General features: G+C 38.2%; 1 protein-coding gene across 12 annotated transcripts in view; it reads right to left on the bottom strand.

Moving 5' to 3' along the window:
* TCF4 (transcription factor 4) overlaps positions 1-15,012 on the bottom strand; it is a 2,211,973-nt gene that overhangs the window by 236,596 nt on the left and 1,960,365 nt on the right. The window lies entirely within an intron of this gene.

The following is a 15,012-nucleotide window of genomic DNA, read 5'->3' as shown; positions in this document are numbered from 1 at the left end:
TGTCAGTAAGGTAAACACCTTAACTATTATGCCAATGTAAGAAACATAACATTATATCACCTCCGATGGGACTTGAACACACAATCCCTGGCTTAGGAGATCAATGCCACATCCATTAGGCCACTGGGGTCCTCATTAAAGGACAGGTCCGGGCCTTGATGAGCTACGGACCTACATACCATAACTTGAACATTTTAATCAACAGGTAGCACACTCACCTTTTGATGCTGAAGATGGAAAGGCTGTAGGTTCTAGTCCCACACCAGCTGCTTACATTCATTTTCCAGTACTGATACTACAGTGCAACAAAAAGGGATTGCAGTACTTATGAGTGTGTGGTTCTTCAGATAGTATGTGTGGTTCTTCAGATGGTATATGTAACTTAGGTCCCAATAGCTTGAGGTGGTAGTAGCTCAGATGGATGTAAACCATACCATGCCACTTATAAAAAAGAATAGGGGGTTCTGTACATTTTATTCTCAAAAACATAAATTAAGAATACGTCTGATCAAAATAAAACAAAATTTTACAACCATAAAAAGAACTGCTATGTAAGTACAACACATAGTACAAGCAACAGGAACAAAAAAAAAAAAGAACCCCAAGAAAAATCTATGTCCCCAGTCTTTCTGCCACAACATATGTCATAATTGTAGGAACATAGTGGTATTCTCCTATTTCTGATTACAACGTAAATTCCCAGAGCTATTCACCAATTAAACCACAATTCAGTCATTAAAATATGATGTAAGTAAGCATCCTGAAAAGAGTAAGTATCTACATAGCAACACTTTACATCATTCAAAGTAATATTATGAAGTGGAAAACTAGAAAAAAGAGCCAACACTGAATCCCAAAAATCCAGTTATCCATTCATAAATGAAAAAAAACAAGCTCCAATGTTTCCTTTCTTGGAAAACATGGTGCAAGTGCAAAATCTTCCTAAATATGGATAACCAAAGGTAGACTAGAGTCACCTACAATAAGAATAACAAAGCCTGCTTATTCTAACTACATGAAGACAGACCCAACAGACTGGTTGAAACAGACCTTTTAAAGTTTTGATTAATTTAAAAGACTGGTGGGATTCCTTATGATTTTAGCAGTTTTTCAAAGCCTTGAAGGAATAGTTGATTCATGGCTTTCTTTTCATATCTCAGCAGATGCACTTCGCTCTACTAACTTGCTTATTTGAGGAAATGTAGTATCTATTTATCCTTCAGATTGTTCTCCTTGAAAAAATGAATCTGTAATTTACATCAGCTTTAACAGGCAATTTTGCAATGTAAGTCACGAAACAAATTATTTTAACTGTACAAACGCAGAAGATTGTTTAAAACACCTGAAAAGACTTGAGTCATTTTACACATGGAATCCTTTCACAGATGCCCAGAAAATAAAGCTGGGTCATAAATCTGAATACTGCCTTTTAAGACAGCACGCATAATGTACAGCTGGTAGTTTTCAAAGTAACACCTTCTTTCTATATTCAAAAAAGAACCAATCTTGTGAAAGAAAAATATATTTTATTATGATCATTTTTTCCCCAAAAATCTGCAGTTTATTTTATTTATTTATTTATTTAAATTTTGATTAGGCGGCAGAGCATTGAATACAGCATGACCAGTTGCAGGCTTAGCTCATATTGCAATCAAAACAGTAACAACAAAAAGTGCTTTAAATATTGAGTAGCATGATAGGTAAAAAGTGTAAGCAAACTATATATTTATATTTATATTTATACAAAGCAGTTTCAAATAGTTTACAATGATGAAATGTGATGACAGGGTTATATTACAGAGGAATTGCACCCAGGTTAAGTCAGATAAAAGACAGGAAGATGAAGAAACACAAACTAATTGTAAAATATAAATAAAGAAATACTAAGATTCCCTTCAATGCTGAATTATACGTAACACCTTGTCTAGCATGACTGAGTTGTGAACCCCAAAAAGGGGAAGAATAAAGCAAGCAATTCAGCCTTCAAAGACACTGGTAAACTACACATACCACAAGTAAATTAAAAGGCCCGTATCATCCATATTTAAAATGTAAACTTGAATAACAAATTCAGCTTTAAAATGTTTTTAAAAATTCCACAAAACACACAAAAACTGAACTTTGGATTTCCATACTTGCAAGACATCAGTAAGGTTACTAAACAACACATACAGATACAGGAAAGAAAAAAGCAATCCCTTCCAAAACTGCATTTGAACAAAATTATCTACAGTGTTCCTTGCTCGATGACAAACCCATAAAAGTCAGTAGATAACTAAAGTAATGTACTGTTTCTGTCAGTCTGGAAGCAGTAGATGTCCAGTAAGCATTAAAGCAACAGTAACACAAGGTGAAATGTACAACACTATCGAGCGAAGATGCAGTTTTATCTGACAAACACGCAGACTAACAACATTAGCAAACAAAGACAAAATCAAGGACAGCCTTGCTTAGTACCTTGATGTATGTAGACTAGATTTTCCAACAATTAGCCAAGGTAATTACGGCTCTAAAGTAATGCACAACACACGTCTAAACTAACCATGAACAAAAAAACTGTAAAATATGCAAAAAGGCAAGATGATCAACAGAATCAAAAGGCTTTATGAATGTCATAAAGTAACAAAACCTGTATAAGAACAAAAGAATGTATATTATGAGTTATCTCCTCTAACAGTATCAACAGATATGTCACAGCCTTCCATGTAACGTCAAAAATATTCTGCAACTAAAGGAATTAAATACTTACTCAAATATAATTACAACAGCTTCATAAGGATTTTACAGTCTGAGTTGCATAACAATATAACTTATGACAGTTTTCATAATCCGTGTGTGTAAAAAACATAAAGCCGCCATTCATTCAAGACTTCTGAGACATTCCTTTCCCTGTAAAGTCGCAGACGTAAAAGAAAAACATATAGTACCCCATCAATATCAAAAATGGAATTCTTATTCATCGCAATAGAAGACCACTTTTAACTGCAAAAGTGAAAGCCTGGTTCAAAGTGTCTTCTGCTCTGCCTCACAAAGGTGATGCTTACTGCAAGGGAGATTAAAAAAAAAACAGGAACTGACTAACTAGGGGACACATCAGAAAGGAAACTATGTGCTGCTTGAACAGTGTCATTCTGATATGTTAACAGCTCACAAGATGCTTTGATTAAAGTAGCCATTATGACCTTCATTACTCTTGACAAATGAACTTTGAAAGGGAATCAATACTTCCTTATATTCTTACATACTAAATCAATGCTTCTACAAGAATCTTAACCTTAGCCAGATTTAAACATTGTAACTGGCCTTCCAAACGTAACCTAAGAGGGTCAGGACAAACTCCTTCATTATTACAATACAAAATCAAACTAGAATAGGTATAATAATGAGAGAAATTATAAAGTTTATCATAATGAAGATACCCTAGTTTACATTTAGATTATAAATGAATCCGCCATTAAGTCCAATGATACATAACGAAAGCAGAAAACAACACAAGTGTTCGACAAAAGCTGCATCAATAACAAAAAGGTGGCATTCAACAAAATGGAGCCTTTTAACTATATTATACTACTACCACCACGACTGGTATCATTGTTCAAAGCCAGTTCTCTCAAAATAATATAATCTGAAAAAAGTCAAAAGGAACCATGTGTATGTTCCTGCAAAGTGATAGAATGAATAAAAAAAAAATCCCTTTCTATAAAAATATCACCTCTCTGGTAGGTGTGAGACCTGGGTTGACCCATCACTAAATGCCCCATACAACAAGTTCATAAATGGGTGACAACATCTGGAGCTTTAAATGTACTATAGTGTCTCACCTGCATATTAAAATCACTAACATATTACAAGGAATGTAAAAAAAAGGGGCTGAATGTAAAACAGACTTGTATTCATTTGACAGAGATTTTGGACTATTACTCTGGAAAACTGTGGATTACTTTGTTCTGGAATTTATGGAATTTGCAAAAATTGCATCACAAAATCTATGAAATACAAAACCTCTGATTTGTACTGTTCTAGACTGCAGACCAAGAATGTGAGTGGCTGTAATATGGCAACTTTCATAATAATCTGTAATAAATTTTCATGTCTGCCTATAATACAATGTGACATCTTGACTACAACTGGATGTTTTTGAATACTAGTACTGACGTATAAAGCAGTTCTCATACACATGTGAAACTTAAATGTTTTATTTTGTTCACTAGAATAGTTTACCTGGGTACTACCCATTTTCAGTGATGTCTCTGGGATAAAATCCCCATAGTACTGGAATAGTACAATTAAAATTATAATTTATATAATAAACATGATTGATATTAGTTGGGCGTAAAACTATTTGGAATTGAAAATAAACAGCATGAACAGAAAATAAAACTAGCGATATTGCAAACATACAAAATACAGTAATAATCTGCAACCAAACGAACATAAAATGAGAATTAAAGCACCCCTTCCCTCCTCCCCCTTCCTCCTCTTCTACTAACACCCCTTTCCCCCTTTCCTCTACCTCCTCTACTTTCTCTCTTAATACACTTAAGTTCTTCACCATCAACGCTCAGAGCCTCAACAATAAAACCCACCAATTACAAGCTTGGATAAACCACAATCAACCAGACATCTTAGCCATCTCTGAAACCTGGCTAAAACCTTGTATTACTGACCCTGAAATCTTACCTCCAGGCTTCCACATCCTTAGAAATGATTGTTTAAATAAAAAAGGTGGAGGCTCTGCTCTAATCTACTCTAACCATCTCTCTCTAATCCCTCTGCAAATCCCAACCCCACATTTCAAAAATACTGAACTAACTGCAGGTCTCCTCAGAATGAATAAACGTAAGAATATCTGCTTTATCTCCTTATATATCTCCCCAGGTGACAAACATCTCTACCCTTGAAAATATTCTTCACTGGGCCTCAACTGAAATAAAATATGAAACTTACATTCTTGGCGACGTTAATATAGACTGGAATAAAATCAACTCACCCTCCCCTTCTCTATCCATTAACCTATACAACTTCACCCAAGTAATCCATTCAACAGCTCGTCCTAACAAAATCCACCCTCCTGGATCCATCTTGGACTGGATTCTAGTTTCTCATCCCAACAAAATAATTCTCTCAGGCACCATCCCCGATACTTTCAGTGACCATCTCCTGCCTTCACTCATCGGTCAGCTAATTCCACCCAATTTCATCACCAGTACATTCAAACTCGAAATCTTAGCAACTTTAACCCTACAATTTTCACAAACACCTTCAAACTAATCAACTGGCAAATCCTTAATACTCTCCCCCTAGACAATGCTGTAGAACATTTCAACTCTATTTTCCTAGACACTCTGAATTGCCTATCCCCTCTAAGAAACAAACGAATCAAAACTAACTCTGCTCCTTGGCTGACAAAAGATACTAAACAAATCATGCATCACAGAGACAAAGCCTGGAAGCATTATCAAAAAAACAAACTGCCTTCTTCCTTCCTCCAATACACCCAACTTCGCAACCAAGTAAAAAAACTAATCACTTTAGACAAAAAAAACTACTATAGTAAACTGCAGTCTAACAAAAATAAGAACCCAAAACAATTTTGGAAATCAGTTAACTCCCTTCTACACCCAGGGTCCAAACATAATCCCTGCCCAGACCCTAGTTTAAGTGACAAGGAATTGAGTTCTCACTTCAACACCTTCTTCACAGAATCTTTAGCTAATCTAACCAAAACATTCCCAAACAATAATCCACCTAACATCCTCTCCTCAACACCCAATAACCTTAATAAATGTCTCTTGAATTTCCAGTTCAAACCAGTTTCAACCAGCTTCATAAAAAGGCTCTTATCTAATCTTAAACCATGCTCCAATGCCCCTGACAACATACCCTCCTCCTTCCTCAAATGCGCAGCTGAAGGTATTGCTCTCCCTATTAGTATCCTGATAAACAAATCCTTAAATGAGTCATACGTACCCAAACTCTGGTGTTCAGCCTACATCCTACCTCTCCACAAAGGAGGTAAAAACACCACTACCTCTAATTTCCGCCCCATCGCCCTACTCTCTCCAATATCTAAAGTTCTAGAAAAATGTGTCCACCACCAGCTTTTACCTTTCCTAACACAGAATCACCTACTTACTTCCACCCAACATGGCTTCTGCCCCGGCCATAGCACCATTACTGCCTTACTATCCTTCCTTGAAACAGTCAACCGAGCCCGAGACTCTGGACTCCTTGTATCCACAGTACTACTAGATCTTTCCAAAGTCTTTGACACCATCTCCCATACACACCTACTCTTTCATCTCGCCAACCTTAATCTCTCCCCACATACTCTTTCCTGGTTCTCCAGCTACCTATCTGAAAGATCTCAAGCTGTCAGATGGATGAACTCTACCTCTTCCTTCTTGCCCACACCTACCGGTGTTCCCCAGGGGTCCATCCTCGGACCGATGCTCTTCAACATCTTTATAAATAATCTACACTCTGTCATACCTGACACCACAGTCATCCAATACGCTGATGACTCCACCTTAGTTTGTGCTGCCGCTAACTTTTCTGAACTCCAGACTAAAACACAAATAGCCTTTTCCACCACAGAGAACTGGATGCACCAAAACCACCTCTCCCTCAACTCTAATAAATCCAAATTTCTAATTTTTACCCCTTCCTGAGCTTCCTCATCCTTTGACAAAGATTCCTTCAAAGTCCTCAGCCAAACCAACACTGCTATAGAAGTAGTGCCTTCTGCTAAACTACTCGGCATTACCATAGACGAACACCTAAAATTCGATCTCCACATTCAACAAAACATAAAGAAAACCCACCAAAAGTTAGGTATGCTCTACAGAAACAACCAATTTCTTTCCAACTCCTCTAGGCACACCCTGGCAATTACATACCTTCTACCCTCTCTTCTTTATGGAGCCCCTCTTTTAACCAATCTATTTCCAACATCTCAAAACTTGAAACTTGCTATAATAAGATCTCTAAATTCGCAACCAAATCCAAAACCTCAATTCACCACTGCCTTACCCTTAAATCTCTAAATTGGCTTGAACTTCCCAACCACTTGGACTATCTCCAACTAACCACCACTCACAAACTAATATTTTACCCAGACTCATGCCCTGCCTTAATAAACATCCTTCCACCATAAACTCCAAACAGATCTCTGAGATCTGAACACCAAAACCTTATCTCCATCCACAAACCTAAATGTCCTGCCGGCCAACTTCTACTCTCCTTCTCTCTAGGTAAAAAATGGAACTCTCTCCCTCCTTCTCTTAGGACTATACCTAACTCCAAATCCTTCAAGACCCTACTTCTCAAATACCTGTCATCCAAATGGAAATGTTCCTGCTCTCACCAGATATAATTTCCAGGGATCTCTTTCCCTGAGCTCTCCACTTCCTGGCCCTCTCTACCTCCATGATTTTCCTGACATTTCTAACTTTCTCCTGACTCCAACTTACTTTTTGCACATCTATGTATTTTTGTTATTTTACTCTGCACTGTATTGCTTCATTATGCTTGTTCATTATGCACATTTTATGTAAATGTATTTCCTGACTGCTTGAATCTTACTCTTGTATTATACCATTAACTTTATGTAACCATGTTTCATTGTATTGCTTGTGGAGCTTTTCATGAATGAATGGACTGCATGAATCTTTACTCTTGTATTTTACCATTAACTTTATGTAACCATGTTTCATTGTATTGCTTGTGGAGCTTTTCTCCCCGGGCCTCCACTGAAAATGGGCACTTCTTGGCCCAGTGGACTTCCCCGGTAATCAAACTGAAATAAATAAATAAATAATAAATTTTCACATACAATATATAAATGAAGAAACACAACCCAATGCTAAAAAAGAAAGCACAGGAAAAACAAAAGACATAGTTATGGGGACAAAGAAAAAAAAAAACAGGAAAAAAGTACAGCTGCAAGATTCAGAGAGGAAAGGAAGCAATGGAAACAAGGGAGGAAGGAAGAAGGAGACTCACGAATTACTGGATCACACAGTGATATGCTGGGAAAGATAATACAGGAAAGATAAAGGTGATATCATAAAGGAAACAATTTATCCGTAACAGTGCAGTTTTGCTGGTCTGTGGTCACTCAGACTACGGTACCTGAAACGGCCTAACCACAACCTTTTCACTTCCATGCAGTACTTCAGCACTGTATACAACATATTTTTTGCTTGGCCGGATTTGTAAAGGTGGCACTTAATACTGTACAAACACTGCATGGTGTCAGTTTGGGAGTTAGTACACTGCTCAAATACTTTGGCAACAAAAAGCAGTGAGTACCAAATTTTTTGTTCAGCACAAAAGATTCATACTGAAGAAATAAGTAGTGAGCACCAAGCAATGTAAGTCAGCCATGTAATATCCTTCTCCAAACTCACGAAGAAGGGCATTAACATGACAGCTATGGATTTAATAAGTTCTGTTGGCCAAGACCAAAGGGTACTTCACTGGAGAACACTGAATTACATTTTATGTAGCCTACAACAGAAAAAAAGAGATATATTACAGTTTAAGAAAGCGTTGTTAATTTCTGAGCTGCCTTTGATAGCATAGCACATTCTTAAAAAAAAACAGCTGTTCCCCTCCCATACTCCTTACTGTCCTCAGCACAAAAAGACACTATACCACATATCTTTCCTTTATGGGTCCAAAACACTTTTATGCTATCTAGGGAAGCCTCAAACACTTTCCTGTGGTTTGAAAGAGGTTTAGTCTTGGTGTCAAAAATGTTGTCCCAGGAGAATGAAATAACTTAAGGCAAGTAACTATTTGTTATGTTCTATTTGCAGACATACACAAATAAATCTAAATGATGACTGTCCTGCATTTTCTGAAATCACCAGCTTGACAATCTGGGCCTATGTATGTTGTACAAGCCAAGCCGTTCTTCACTTTCTATCCAACGGACCGAGAAAGGAATAACTTTATGGTGCCCCCACTTACTGGCAAAACAGTGACATAAAGCTTGGACACTAACATAAAGCATATTCTTACTCTTCTCCATTCTCCCCAAGACAGAACTGGCCACAGACAACTTATTCCTATCTATCCCATTGTACCTGACCTGCACACATGATCCCTGGACACCTATATCATAGTCAGGGTCAGAACTTCTATGATAGAGCCATCTCCTGACATCTTTCCATATGTCTAATATAGTGAAATAGTCCATTTTGGTGCAATCAGGCTGTATTACAGAGTAAAAGCAGTCCTCTGTTTTTGTTTAATACCTAAAGCTCACTTGCATTTAACAGTTTCATACATTTGGCTCTTTGAAGTTTGCCACCAGAAATCTATACTTTGAAGATGATAAGATTGGTTGCATTTATCTACTGGTAATTTAATCAAATAATATACCTGCAAATTATTTTGAGGTTTCTGAGTTACCCTTTATTGTTCTACTACATGGTTATGCACAATACAAAGTTTCTTCCTACTGGTGGAGTTGTAGTAATATATACATATTTGCTCTGGGCTGGATATGTTCTAAAAATATAAGACTTCAGTTTGCTTTTATCGCAATGACAAAATAATGTACAGCTGTATCTCACATTGTCTGTGATATTCAGCATCAGGTAGTCAAAAGAGACCAGAATTGTATGTGTTTGTGTACCCTGGGGGTGGGGGAAGGGAATGGAAACAGCTGGAAAAGAACAAAGGCAGTAAAAGAAAGAGAAATGTTACTTGTACAACTCAAGGACATACTGCATTAATTTTCATATAAGCGTAATACATTTACAGACTGAAACCAGTGACTGAAGGTGTACAGTGGGGAAAGCGACTCCCATCACTGCATTCTGGACATGTGTTTCCGGTCTCTACCTCCCACTGCTACTTTATTTACTACAGCTGGCAACTGCTTTGTAGCCTGTTTCATGTATTAAAATTTCAAAATGTGGAAAACATTACCAGCATCCTCCTTGCCTTTTTTGAAGTTTTGCCTCTTTCTTTTACAGTGTGGAACATATCAAGTGGTCAAAGGCTAACTTGAGACTGACTATACACTAAAACTATTTCCTTTGTTCTCCTGTTCCTCACTTCACTATCCATATCCAGTATTCGCTTAGAAAATTCCCAGCCTGTCTAGGTTGTGAAAGTTAGAGTTGCAGACTGAATAAAGCTGCTGGCTGAGAAAGAAAGGCAACCTTCTCAACACATATTTTTTGGAAAACAAGTAGATCCTACAGAAAAGTTCATTCTTCCCAGAGAAAGCAGTTTTACTTCAGCAATCCAATTGTTCTCTATACCAGAACGGATAAAACATTTTTGCTAAACTGCCTCTGAGGAACATGTTTATAGTGGTAATCAGTGAAAGTCATATTTTGTAATATGGAAAACAAAACACTTAAAAATGACACAGTCAGAGTCAAGGGACTGGCAGTACAGCTTACTGGGATAAATAAGTAATTATATATATGGTTTATCTTGTTGATTTGAGAATGATTGTCCTAGCCTCCATCTGTGCAACGTCTAACTGTGAAAAAGTCAGCCAACTAAGGAAAGACTGCTGGATCACCTCTGTAAATAGCCTTTATGTCTAGCTAGTCAAAATGAGTTAACAAAAAAGACATAAGGAATGTTTATGTAGCGGTGGTACGGTGGTAGCGTTGTTACCTCACAGCAAGAGGTTCTCCCGTTCGATTCTCGGCTGGGCCTGGGAGTGCCTTCTGTGTGGAGTCTGTATGTCCTCCCCGCGGTTGGGTAGCATTCGAAAGACATGTGTGCGTAAATGGGCGTGCCTTCGTTGAGGTTTGGGTGTCGAGCTGGCACCTCGGCGTTTTGTAAAAATCTACTGCCAATCATTAGCGGACCGGAGTTCTGCTGTGGAGACCCCTTACCGGGAAAAGCCGAAAGACCAACAACACCTTAAATACTGTAATACCTTGATAATTGAGGTCAAGTACCGTGAAGTACATCAAAAAAGGGATGATTATCAACTTATTTTTTTGTGTAACTATGCCCATTCACATGAAAAGATACAGCACTTTTGAGGAGTTGAATCTATCTGAACAGTGTTTGTGTGTGTGTGAGGGTACATGTGCATGTATACGTATAGGGGGATCGCATGACTGTCCTTTGCTGATAAAGAAATTCTAACAGTGTAAAACAAACCTCTTGCCTGTCATGATGTATACCATTATATCCTTAACCTGATCCTGCTGAACACCAGAGATACCTAAAAGGGACACTACTAGTCTTGGCATGCACTCCATATGACAGCCTCGGATCCATGTTAGTGCTTGGAGCCAGGCACTACCATGTTTATACTCTGTGTAAGCTGGGGCTTTCAGTGGTGAAATCAAACAAGTCATAATTCCATATTTCAGATGAGAAAAGGAGATCAAGTAAGGATGTTATAAACAAATTATAACAGGAATCATCATCATAGGGTGCATCCATCACAGGGTGCATCCATCATAGGATACATCCATCATAGGGTGCATCCATCATAGGATACATCCATCATAGGGTGCATCCATCATAGGGTACATACATCATAGGATACATCCATCATAGGGTGCATCCATCATACATCATAAGATACATCCATCATAGGGTGCATCCATCATAGGATACATCCATCATAGGGTGCATCCATCACAGGGTACATCCATCATAGGGTGCATCCATCATAGGAAACATCTATCACAGGGTACCTCCATCATAGGGAGCATCCATCATAGGATACATCCATCATAGGGTGCATCCTTCATAGGGTACATCTATCACAGTTTACCTCCATCATAGGGTGCATCCATCATAGGATACATCCATCATAGGGTGCATCCATCATAGGATACATCCATCATAGGGTGCATCCATCATAGGATACATCCATCATAGGGTGCATCCATCATAGGATACATCTATCACAGGGTACCTCCATCATAGGGTGCATCCATCATAGGATATCTCCATCACAGGGTGCATCCATCATAGGATACATCAATCATAGGGTGCATCCATCATAGGATACATCCATCACAGGGTGCATCCATCATAGGGTGCATCCATCATAGGTTACATCCATCATAGGGTGCATCCATCATAGGATACCTCCATCACAGGGTGCATCCATCATAGGATACATCAATCATAGGGTGCATCCATCATAGGATACATCCATCATAGGGTGCATCCATCATAGGGTGCATGCATCATGGGATACATCCATCATAGGGTGCATCCATCACAGGGTGCATCCATCATAGGATACATCTATCACAGGGTACCTCCATCATAGGGTGCATCCATCATAGGATACATCCATCACAGGGTACATCCAACCCACGGTTGGCTCTGTTTAATCACTTGGGCTTCACCCATGTTAAAACCATGTCAATCGTGGGTAAATCCTGATATACCCACACCCACTTGTGGGTTACTGCTTAATTATGTTGTTTTTATTTTTTACTTATTTATTTTTAGCTGGTTGGTGGACTGGACTATAATGGTCTTTTTTCATCCGTTACTTAGATATATTGAAAGTCCTAACACTAAAAGACATGGTAAGAGAAAAATATATGCGATATAACACTATTAAGGGAAAGACCAAAATAATAAATCAAAAAAGAAATACAAATCCCCTAAGAAAGTGGGTGCAACAAATAAGGTAAACAAAAAGTAAGGTAAGACAACTACATATGATCGACTCAAAAAAAAGAGCTGCCGTATAGAAATCGTACAAATCATTAGGATTAAAACTGTACAGGTTATTAGGATTCAGTGTACCTCTGTTTAATATCTGACAGGTGATGTGACTGGCTGGCTATAGTAAAGAGGGGCATGGCAATGACAAACCTAACAGATCATGTTTTTCTGCAGAGTTCCTTGTTGTTGGATAATTTTGGGAGATATGCCCTCCGTGCAGACTGAAAAGCATGGAAGGTAGGAAACTTATGCATTTCTGGTGGAATGACATACTAAAATGTAATGGCTTAACAGAAGATGCTCTTGTATCCAGAGGAGGGAGTGTTTGAGAGGGGAAAAGAGTGAGCTGGTATACATGTGATTAGAGTACAGGGAAAGGACGACAGTGAGCAAGGATAGCCTGTTCTCAAATAAAGGATAGTAAAGCTGATACAGAAATGTGTGGATCAGTAGAGAGAGAATAAATGTGAATTTTTGGTCCATGAAGAAGCAGCTGCCTTTCACGAGGCTGAAAACTCTTCCAAGTTCAGAGACTGCAGCTTACACTTCAGTATGTACATGTGACTTCTTTGTGTAATTTTTGTGGCAATGATTCCAGGAAATCTTTCTCAGCCAAACTATACAACCAGGTGACTTAACTCACTGTTTAATAATGCAGGTATGACAACTCCTGTTATTCTGACTGATTGGCATGTTTAACTTGCAGGCCAATCTCTTCTTGGAAAAATACCCTGAAAAACAAGTAGCTGCACACATTCTTTGTTTATGCAGACTTTAGTAGCTACTGTTTTCTTTCCTCTAACTTCAAGACAAATGCCTCTACTAGTGATTTCTCCGTAGCCCACTGTGATGCCACACACACACACACACACACACACACACACACACACACACACACACACACACACACACACACACAACAGATAGGCACAAAAAATGACAGCTAAAAGTTTGTTATACACAGGACTACTACACCTACATACATAATTCTCCATTCGACCAGGAACAGTATTCTGGGAGGGGGGGGGAGAACAAGATCATTCCCTTCAATCTTTTATGTTGCTTAATAAACCTGATTTGTTAACTATTTATCAGTAATGTGATGTTATGTAACATAGACAAGTCATGGAACATTTTAATTCAGGAGCGATAATCCACTCACATTTCATAGCAATGAGAAACATCACACAATGATTGTACAGAACCAAAAATTAAAACAAAAAAATACTGCAAAGGTTTGACAGTCTATTTTATTTTAAAATCCATGAAAAAGACTCCCATGAGCAAGGGGTAATGGTGTTATGATCCATTGAGTTATCAGAATTGTCTTTTATGATTCCAAACTACAAATTGCACAAACATGAGACTCTCCATGCTTGCAGCACCCAGCAACCAAAATGTTTTTATACGCAGTTCATTAACCAAGTTATCCCGCTGAAAGTGAGCTATCCTTTTAACAGGGGCAAACCCAGGAAGCAGTAAATAAAAAGGCAATTTAAAATCAGTAAACATATTACATCAGCTATGAGTGTGTGTGTGTGTATTTGTATGTGCATAGACTGAAACACAAACACTCACATACAGACAGCAGAGACTGCACACAAGGGAGTTGCATACCTACGGAAAAGATCATTGCGATAATAAGCAACAGAATAAGTCGGTAAATAACTAGGCTGCCTAATTACAATGGCACAACAACATGAGAGTCTAGTTACAAAAGCTACTAGTAATGTGGCAATATAGACAGTTTAAAAACAGAAGGCACTAATTAGCCAGTAAAGAGAAAGGCAGTAGAAGACACCAGACAGCAGCAGTAACAAGGCAGGATAAAAAGGCTATGCATATAAATCACTTAAGTAGGTTGAAAGATATGGCGAGCAAAGTGCAAGTAACAAACACAGTCCAATAGACATGTAAATGGGTGCATGGTGTAAGTGCACAGGAGAAATTCAAATGTTTTGAACAATCAGTTGTGTAAAGCAACATTCACACACAGTTTTAGACATTAATACTCCATCAGAGGCAAAGCCTGCCCCCACACAAACACCCCCCTGCAGAAGGCTTCACCTGGCTTAGCCAACTCTAGGGTCACTACACTTGGGGAAAGACGGTTTCCCCTCATTCAAACGTAACACCATTTTCATTCATGTATGGATTTTCCCGTCTTGTTTGACTGACTTCATCCTCACATTACAGTTCATTAACATGCTATCCCATTTATTTATTTACTATTTGGTATCTGGGTGGGTGGGCTGGTCCAAAGATCCTTTTCAGTCTTGACCTAAAAGTTTTAAGCCACTATTCCTCAAGTTAAAAAAAAGGATCCAT

Source organism: Protopterus annectens, chromosome 1.part1 (genome assembly GCF_019279795.1).
Source record: "Protopterus annectens isolate FY-2018-M chromosome 1.part1, PAN1.0, whole genome shotgun sequence".
Classification (NCBI taxonomy): domain Eukaryota; kingdom Metazoa; phylum Chordata; order Ceratodontiformes; family Protopteridae; genus Protopterus; species Protopterus annectens.
This window is presented reverse-complemented; position numbering and strand designations above follow the sequence as displayed.